Source organism: Lepisma saccharinum, chromosome 2, assembly GCF_977018435.1.
Source record: "Lepisma saccharinum chromosome 2, izLepSacc3.1, whole genome shotgun sequence".
Taxonomy (NCBI): Eukaryota; Metazoa; Arthropoda; class Insecta; order Zygentoma; family Lepismatidae; genus Lepisma; species Lepisma saccharinum.
This window is the reverse complement of record NC_139230.1, coordinates 185,311,753-185,321,781: the sequence shown is the minus strand read 5'-3', so window position 1 is coordinate 185,321,781 and position 10,029 is coordinate 185,311,753. Positions and strand designations below refer to the sequence as shown.

Below are 10,029 nucleotides of genomic sequence, written 5' to 3'. Positions count from 1 at the left end.
CAGAAATATTGAAATTGAATTATTAATAGATTAAAATAAGGAAGGAGAAATGAGTAAATGAGTGATACCAATATCAATACGTTTATTATTCATTAAGCATTATTTATCAGTCTTTTGTAAGGCAAAGTTCTCCGTGCATGTTGCACCGTACCATGCATGAAGGCACATTTAGGGGATGTGGTCAGTGGCGCATCCACAGAGGGGGGATTGCCACCCAAACTTGGACGGAATATTATTAATGCATTGCAAATTACCAGAGAGAGAAGTAAGACCAAATATGTACTTCCGACTGTTGCTGCTGAACAGTTTTGTCTTAAATGCATTAACATGCGAAAGGCAATTGTAGACTGAAAATAAAAACCGGGCTAAGTGCCACAACAATCGATTTCCATTTTATTGCTAAAATATGGGCCATGGGCCTATGCCAGTGCGGTATAAACCGGGCTATGTGATATTCAGTCTGCAAGTAGTTCAAACTTTGGCCATAAGAATGCACCTTGGTCTAAGTGCCACCTGCTGTGTATCAAAATACGGGCTATGTGCCAAGCGACATGTGACTGGTTTTGTGGTCACTTGGACGTCTTGGAGGTTATTGTGTGGTGTGTTTCCTTCAAAACACGCCCCGTCTAATGAGGTAAGCCTAGAACGGTAATGTTAACCTTGTAGGATATCTTCCAAGACAATGTTTTTTTCTGTTTTTCTCGGAACTTAGATTTTGGCACTTAGCTCGGTTTTTGTTTTCAGTCTACAATTTATAATATTATTATTGTTGGTTTGTTATGAGATGGACGAATTGATTATGTAATGTATTTAAGTAATATGTTTCTCTCTCTCTCTCTCACACACACACACACCCACACACACACACACACACACACACACACACACACACACACAGGGCCGTACTTAGGATCTGTAGATCCCTAGGCTCGCTCAACCTGTGGTGCAGGCCCTACCGGGAGGAAATTATTTGAAAATAATATTTTAATTTTAAAAATAACATACTGTAATTTTAAGTAAATATGTTACACAATTTTTTTGAAAATAATATTTTAATTTTAAAAATAACATAGGGGAGAGTTGTACAGTACCGACCGTCCTACAATATCGGCCAATTGTTAGTTCGGACATTTGACGCTACACAGCAGTAGTTCACGGGAGTAGGAGGGAAGGGTATGTGTTCGTGTACTCTATAGTTCGGGGTCACCCCCTTTCACGTAGTATTGTGAGAGCTGTGCCTGTGTTACTCAGGCCCGTAGATAGAGGGGGGCAGGGGGGCAACTGCCCTCCCTGAGAGCCTGCTTTGCCCACCTGTGAAAAGTACAGAACACATTCCTACCTGGAATTCTCACTAATCTTTCCAATTATATCCTGTATTACTAAGCAACATAACAAATACATTTATTGATTTTGTGATTTATGAAGGTGTGTGGGATTCCGTATAATGTCGTATCAGGATTGAGGGGAAGCATTCCCTTCCAGATTCAGACTTCGGGAAATGATTTCGCAATTTTCAGTATCTAGAACAGTTGTGGCATTTTGGGTAGCCTTGTATGAAAGGTGCCTAATTTATTTGAATGTTTTTCTTGAATGTGTTGCTATGAAGTTTGAACTGCATATTTTCTTGTTTCCCAAGTCTACCTTTTGGTAATAGCGATTCATATGATAGAGAGAGGGAGTGGATATTTGATTTTTGTTACTTAGTGTTGCTTTTCTGCCACTTCTAGCTAATCGTGACAATGAGTTTTGACGTGAAATTGATGAAGAGACACTCACAAACAGTACTGCAACCACGGGTGGGGGTAGGGGCATTGTCCCTCCCCCAATCTTGGACGGAAGTCCAATGTACGGGGGGCAAACATTGAAGTAAAGAAACATGACTAGCAGAATCTAATAATATCAGGACAAATGGATACTCAAGATGTAATTAGTTTTCAAGCATTTCTTGCATTTTTCTCCCAGACGGCTAAGGGCACTTGCAGGGGGCACAACGGGGCCCCCTCGATTTCAAATTTTATACAAATAATAGTACATTTCCTAAAATTTTCAATATCTGCTGCTCTTATAGACCAAGTTCAGAGCCATAGAAAGGGGGCGGCGGGAGTCAGCTCTGGGAGCCGAAAAAGAAAGTTAAAGAGAATTCCATGGCCGCCCCGTGAAATTATTTGCGCCTTATTAAATCAATATTGTTTTCAGTTTGCAAATACTTGGATCTAAAAATTTTCCTGCTCGCTACGATCCCAATATGATTACTTTTTTTGTAATGCTTTCTAAATTACCCGAGAGAGAAGTAAGGCCATATATATACACAAAGCAGTGGCGTAGCTGCCGCCCTTGCAGCCCCCGCAATTCGGGGGTCCCCGAGTTGTAGTGGGCCCGCAATGTGCTTCTGAAATTTTATGTAACTGCAGAAATTCCACACAATTAGTGTCGCTTACAAAAAGAAAAAAAATTATAATAATGAAAAAAGTCGATTTGCGAAACAGAAATCTGGTTTCCAGTAATATCATGTGACGACGTCTGTGATAATAAGCAGTGGTGCATTATCTCAGCAGGAGGGGCCCGGTTAACTTGTCATATGGGTTCCCTCTGAAATGCAGAATTAACTTATTTGCTCCGCAGATAGTAATCGATAGGAAAATATCCCTCATTTATAGCTGCGCAGTTTGTGGTAAATGTAGTGTAGTGAGATTCAGTTGCTCAACCAGTCAATTCCTTATTGCTACACAATAAACATCAAACTTGGTAATTCTTAACCATTTTACCGCTAATATTAGTGCTACACGTGATATTTAAAATGTAACTTCACGTCAAATATTTTCAAAGGAGCCCCAAGCATTTTCATGTTGAAATAAGAACTGAAATGAATTTCCAACATTGTCTACACCTGATACGTTTTACTTCAAAGGGCACCAAGAATTCAGTAGAAGGTGAGGCCCAGGGGCAATTATCCCTTCTTTGCCCTGAGGGCCATTATCCCCTTCTCTGCTATGCAGGGTATATGACGTATGAGTGAAATATGTCCATTATTTTGTGTAATTTTGTGAAGTTCATTTTTCTTATGTATTGAAATTTTGTGGACATTTCTGTCAAACTAATTTTTTCTTTTCCAATGTGTTAAGATTTCTGTGATTTGCAGTATTCGAAGTGAAAATTCCTAGCTGCGAATTTCCTTGTTCTAGTTTGGGATAGAAGGAAAAAGGAAGTATCCTTGTATGGATCAGCTTGAAGACAATGCAGTACACTCTGTCCCTAATATCTCTGGAGCAGGCGAACGAAAACAAGTATCTGTGCAATTAGTGACACGAGACGGGTCCACCAATGAACACGTGAGAGGAAGTGGGTTGCGTGGAGAGGGGAGGGGGGAGCGACTGCAGTTACCAGCATTGCGTGTACTGCTTCGCTCTGTCCAGTCGATTTCGCCTCCCTTCTCTGCCGCTATGCACGGCCTTGCTCCAGAGATACCTGAGACAGGGTATATAGGTGGAGGAGGATGCTTATGCAAATTCGAGCACTGATGATCTATTAATGAAACGGTTCTTGTTTCATGAAAAAGTCTTTGAAATATATGATCAATAGTCTATCGAAAAGAAGTGGCAACGTTAAAATTATGAATAATGAATGATATTGAGGTCCAATAACACCAAAATTAAACATTATGTCTGTGGCAACCTTTCTCTGGGAGGAAGGGTCATCCTTCCAAGCAGCATTTCATTGAGAGACAAATTTTCAGCGAATAGAGTCCTATCGCGGCTTTATCTCTCAAGACCGGAGACCGCGGCCATTTCTTCGTACCATATAGCAATTGATTTTATGTGATGTTAGGTCACCACCGACAATCTAGAGGTCCGGTTCAACCCCCATAACTGCTTGAGTATAATACTCACTATTAGTCAGTGGCGTGCGGTGACATTTTCAGTTGAGGAAGCAGATCCCGAAAAATTAAGAAAATCAAGAATTCATTGCTTCTACATGGTACGTTATAATGAAAATAGGGCACTCTACCGGATACTGTTTCCTTAACGCCTCTAAGGGAGAGATTAATGTCCTGGCGCAGTTGTTCAGTTTTTCGAATTTCAGTTGGTGTGTTGTCAAACCCATTTAATGCAACAGACGATCGCGGACGATTGAATGAATTTTCAAAATTTTCACACATTGCAATATTCACAAATCCACTTTGGCACCACGTAGTTCTCTCCGTAGTAAATAGTAAACAATACCAACACTAAAGTTTTTGAAGCAAACAAATAGAAATTCACCCGACTGAAAAACCGTAACTTTTCACCTCGCAAAGTGCTTGAAAAAGTGTGACCGCGGCCAGTGAGTTTTACCAACTCTATTTGGCGGATGTGTCCAGGGACATGTCAGCTGTCTTAATAGACCGAAAGCTCGGAAACGTTAATCTTCACATAGAATATGTCATCTGTGTGTCAGCAATCATATTTTTGTGTATCTCCTGTGTTTTGAAACATTATAGCTTATTTAGGAATATAAATTTTAACTAGCTTGTTGGATATGCTACATCGCTGACAGTATACAGTACACTTGGACACTTAATCGTGCTGTTTGCAACACTGAGGACATCAGCAAACTGAACCGATGGCACTCTCGGCTTTCTTCCAGCCCTTACGGGTTGGAAAACAAACTTTGTCTCCACACAACTTACCCTCCCATTGGATCCCTCAAGGTCACCGGGGTATTTTTCGGGCTCCTGGTGGCATTGCCAGGGAGATACTACGCAGATGTTTTGTCAACACGCCGCGAGAGGGTGTTGATGGCCCCATATCGGAAAAGGAGGAACCTTGGAGGCTTGCAGGTTGATATTCTGTTGAGGCAACCCGGAAGAAATAATGAGAAAACCAAAAGTTAAATAATTAATTTGTAACAGTTATGCTGTGTGCCACTACTGCTGGCCTTGCTGTACCGGAGTGCACGCGCATACTATTAGTATTAGAAGGCTAATGTGAGCGACTCTTACATTGAATTTTGGCTTGGCGCAACCAGGGATGGCTTAGGGGTTGAAGGCGCATCCACCTCAATGTCCAAAAGAAGAGTGTTTACTATACTTTAACAATTCCCCCAAAACAGTATTTTTTTAAATATCTTTGTAACCTCGTTAAAAAATGTTTCAAGCAAAAAACACAAAGGATCAGGAACAAAATATTTGGCAGTGGGAAGATCCCCCCCTCCTCCAAAAAAGATTCCTAGCTGTGCCGCTGCATTGAAATAAAATAAAATATTTCCAGATTCTTTTTCCAGTTATTTATCAGAGATTCAGATCATCCTGATTTAGTTTCAAGAAGGTACTATACTGATATACAATATAAGTCGATAACAAAAATGAGAAGGCAGAGTATTTGGGGTAAAAGTTAATTTCTTGTACAACTTAAGTGGGAGGAGGATTAGCTAACTATTGCACGTCCGTTCCACTCCGGCATCATGATTTTTTTGTCACTAAGAGCGGGTTCCCCATGTTTTACTTGTAGGGTGACACAAGACTGCGCTACGCCACTGATACAGAGCATTCCCTGACATTCGCTACGAGACTCGGCGGCAAGCGGCCCGCATCAGCGCTTGTCTTTCCCGGTGAACGGGGTCCGCAACAGTCACTAGAGTCGGCTATTAAAATTACAGTTTTCTTATTGTGTACTAACCTTGACTACAGAAAGTGTTGACAATGGTGTCCCTCTCCTGCAACACATTCCTGGCATCTCCGAAGGAAATTGGCATTTACACGTGCAAGTTCGTCTACTGTAATTCTCCCGATTTATCGTACAATACTCTCTTTTAACTCACCGATGGTGTGCGGATTGTCTTTGCATACTTTATTTTTTAGATTTCCCCATCTTTCTTTCTACTTTTATTAAGAACTGATCCTGTTACTCTAAACTTTTTTACGAGGTTTAATATAGTGGTCCTATGGAACACCAGGAAATTTCGATGTAAAACGTCGTCGCACTTCTCCACAATTCCTCTTTCCGAAGTAACACTCGACAACATAAATCCTTTGTTGTAATGTAAACTTTTGTGGTACCATATTAGAGCCACAATCTTCAACACACGGATACGATACAACACAACTTCCGAGCGAGGATTATACTGGCGTCAGTCTGCAACGTCAACAGAAAGGGAAAGAGAGCGAAGGCAGGGAGAGCGAAAAAAAACAGACTGTAGCGTGCCACTGTCGCGGACCCGTTCACCGGGAAAGACAAGCGCTGACGCCGGGCCGCTTGCCGCCGAGTCTCGTAGCGAATGTCAGGGAATGCTCTGTATACACTACTTCAGATTGTTGCTGCTTAAATGCATGAACAATTATTTTGAGGAAAAGGAGCGCGCGTATTTGAGAGACAATTTGGCGGATGAATTGATCATATAATGTATTTAAATAATATACAGAGCATTCCCTGACATTCGCTACGAGACTCGGTGGCAAGCGGTTCGGCATCAGCGCTTGTCTTTCCCGGTGAACGGTTCCGCGACAGTAGCTTATATTAAACCTCGTAAAAAAGTTTAGAGTAACAGGGTCAGTTCTGAATAAAAGTGGAAAGAAAAATGGGGAAATAAAGTATACAAAGACAATCCACACACCATCCGTGAGTTAAAAGAGAGTATTGTACGAAAAATCGGGAGAATTACAGTAAACGAACTTACACGTGTAAATGCCAATTTCCTTCGAAGATGCCAGGAATGTGTTGCAGCAGAAGGACATCATTTTCAACACTTTCTGTAGTCAAGGTTAGTACACAATATGAAAACTGTAATTTTAATAGCCGACTGTCGCTGACCCGTTCACCGGGAAAGACAAGCGCTAATGCCGGGCAGCTTACCGCCGAGTCTCGTAGCGAATGTCAGGGAATGCTCTTTATATATATTAAAGATACTTTGAATACGTACACAATTTAGCGTTAACATGTTGCATATACGTATGTATTTTCTTATTTTATATCGCTCCATGTTGCATATGTATAAAATATATGTTGCACATGAAAGTTATACGTGTCATATGTACAAAAAGAATAATGTTCGTCATGCATATTCTGTCTTTCAAAAATATAGTTTGTGTGCTTGTTTTCCATTATTAGCTAATATGAAATTGAATGTGTGAAAAAATATTTGAAATAATTTTTTCGAACACAAACGCTTTAGCACCGACCTCTACCCCCTTTTGCATGATTTACGATGATAATAACGTCTTTTAATGCTACTATTATTACTACCACCACTATATTACTATTATTATTATTGGCACGTTTGTACTGGTACTTGACCCCGCCCCCTCTCCAGATAAAAAAATTGTGGTTTCGCCTCTGCTCACAAAGAACACTCATACCCAGGCTCGAACCTGGAACCCCTGGCTTCGTAGTGTGTTATGTAACCATCCCATCATGGAGGTCGGCTAGTGAAAGATGTAGGACATCTTACTGGTTCAAATTATTATCAAACACGATAAAAATGTGATAGTGTTTCACATTCATTACTTCGGTTAGAAAGCGATAACATTTGTAGTTTGATACGGGTTACACTAAGCATCTTATGGAGTGTAAATATCAATTTCAAATCTTATGAATCATTTCTGTATGCAAACGCATCAAATATGATAAGCAACATAGGTGTGCGTTATGATATCCATTTTACAAAGGAAAAGTTAAGTTTTAACCCTGACTGTTTGCATGATATCGTTTCCATAGCATGTTATATATTGCTCTCAGCATTTTAAACGGCACTAAAAATAAATGACATTTGCAACTGCGAAGCTATGAATGGGATTGCATACATTAAGGACAGAAGATGCCATATTTCGATTGCTTGTAACATCGAAAGAATTGGACGAGCAAATAGTACTGAGAAAAGTTGTTTGCCTTGATGTTGTGAAAGTTATCTATGTTATCAGGTGGCACCCTATGAATATAGGTTCAAGAAAATGACAAGTAGAAAAAAGCTGCAGTGAAATAAATACGATTGAAAATCTCTCAAATTATATTCTATTTATATTCCTATATTTATAATATTACACTGTGTCTGTAGAAGACGTTGTCTGTTAAAACACCTCAGCACAACCTAATTTTTTGACAAATAATTATGTCAACTCTTCTGCTGCGGAGTGGATTCTCCTAATTTTATTCGGCTCCGGTACCCCTTTCTACACCCTCGATTTCAGGCACATTTCAAATATTTTCGTGAAAATATTTAGTTCCTCATAACAAACAGTGTTTGCAAATAGCGCGGAAGTTCATTTTTTAGATCTACGTGCTACGAAACTTAAGTTTTTTATGAAATTAAAATTCCTTGCGTAAGGTCAAAAAAGTTTTTCAGAATTTCTATGATGGCGAATGATGGATTCATGTCACAGGCGCAAGTCTGAAGATTTGGGATCATGGATTCATGTCACAGGTGCACGTCTGATTTTTTCCTTTTTCTTCTTATGATTGACTTGTGCAATGGGAACATTTGCGATTGCGATATGTTATTTGTGTGATATATTGGCGGATTGGACATTTCATTTATGCGACTTCAGAAATTGGAATTAATTATTTCTTTTTGGCAATTGCAGGCCGTAAAGGGGAGGGTTGCTTTTTCTAAATGACTTGTGGGATGGGATAATTTGCGACTTCTTATTTTTATGATGGGAAGGTAGTGGGGGGTAGTATTCTGTGGAAAAGAACAACAAGGACTTTCAACGTAAGAGTTACTTCATTTATGGACTTACAAATTTAACTTCGACCCGCAATTCAGTGTCTGGCCTTGGTAAGAAGAGGTAAGTTACTTTCTTAGGTTTAATTTTAGCCTTCATTTTTCGTATGTTCATGTGTCAATGCGAAAAACAGTGAGATATAGTGTTGGGAGCAGGTGACTCCGGACAATTTCTAACATGCCTTTAAAAGGGACTCCATAGATAAAGGCGGGGCCGCGGTAGCGGTAGGGGGCGTAAGTCAATTACCACAGGGGCGGAGCCCTGAATCGGTGGGAAATTTCGACTCAACAATTCCAAACGACAAAACCTCAACTTTAAACGGCTGTACAGTCGTAAATACTTCTTTCGCAATCCAATTTTTTTATTCACAATTAGGATCACATAATCTTCATAATGAAAGAAAAAAAATTGAAAATTCCAGGGTGTAGAATAGGTGTTTCAATGGGTGGGCTCATTCTTGGCAATTACTTAGCGGCAAAGGGGTCGGAGGCAGCCGAGAAGCTCACGGCCTGCATGGTTATATCTGTTCCATGGAATGTCGCAAAAGGAGTGGAGAGCATTGAGAAGCCAGTGATAAATCTGCTTCTCAATTATCATCTGTGCTCAAACCTTCGCAGCGTTCTCCAGAATTTGAAACACCATTTTCAAGAAGGCCAGTGGAATATTGATCATGTGTTTAAGAGCAGAACCATCAGAGAATTCGACTCCACCTTCACAGCCAAGCAGTTTGGATACAAGGATGTTGATGACTACTACTCCGCAGCCACAATCCACAACAAAATCCAGATGATTAAAACACCACTGCTTTGTTTGAATGCTGCTGATGACCCATTCCAGCCCTTGGAAGGTGAGTTCTAGATAGCCAGACTGAGGCATTTTCTCTTCTAGTGTGTTAAATGGGTTCTTGTTTCAAGATGATATATGAACAATATGAATCCAACTTTTTGGCTGTTTGTTCGAAGTGTACGTATTCGCAGCCCTGCACCGTGGCTGTGTCATCTAAGGCATCAGGGTTGGCATGTTTAAAACAAAAGTGTTTAAAACAACATTTAAAACACATGGCTTCGCTTTTTACGAATGTTTAAAACATACATACTCGCGGCGACTGATTTTTCAACCCGGTATATGGTCGCACGTTCGACTCCCGACGTGTCGGCTCAAACGGCGGCCGACTTTCTGTATGAAGAGATTATACTCCGGTTTGGGATCCCAGAGACCATCCATACGGATAAAGGAAGCGCATTTACGTCTAAGCTTTTTCAGGAGTTGAATGAAAAGCTAGGAGTAAACCTCAAGTTCGCGCCCACGGCGTGCCATAATCCGCTGGGCCTCCAGGA

At 40.4% G+C, this 10,029-nt stretch overlaps 1 pseudogene; it reads left to right on the top strand.

The window, feature by feature from the left end:
• Nucleotides 1–9,127: 9,127 nt before the first annotated feature.
• On the top strand, nucleotides 9,128–9,550 carry LOC145983786 (phospholipase ABHD3 pseudogene; annotated as a pseudogene).
• Nucleotides 9,551–10,029: the final 479 nt, after the last annotated feature.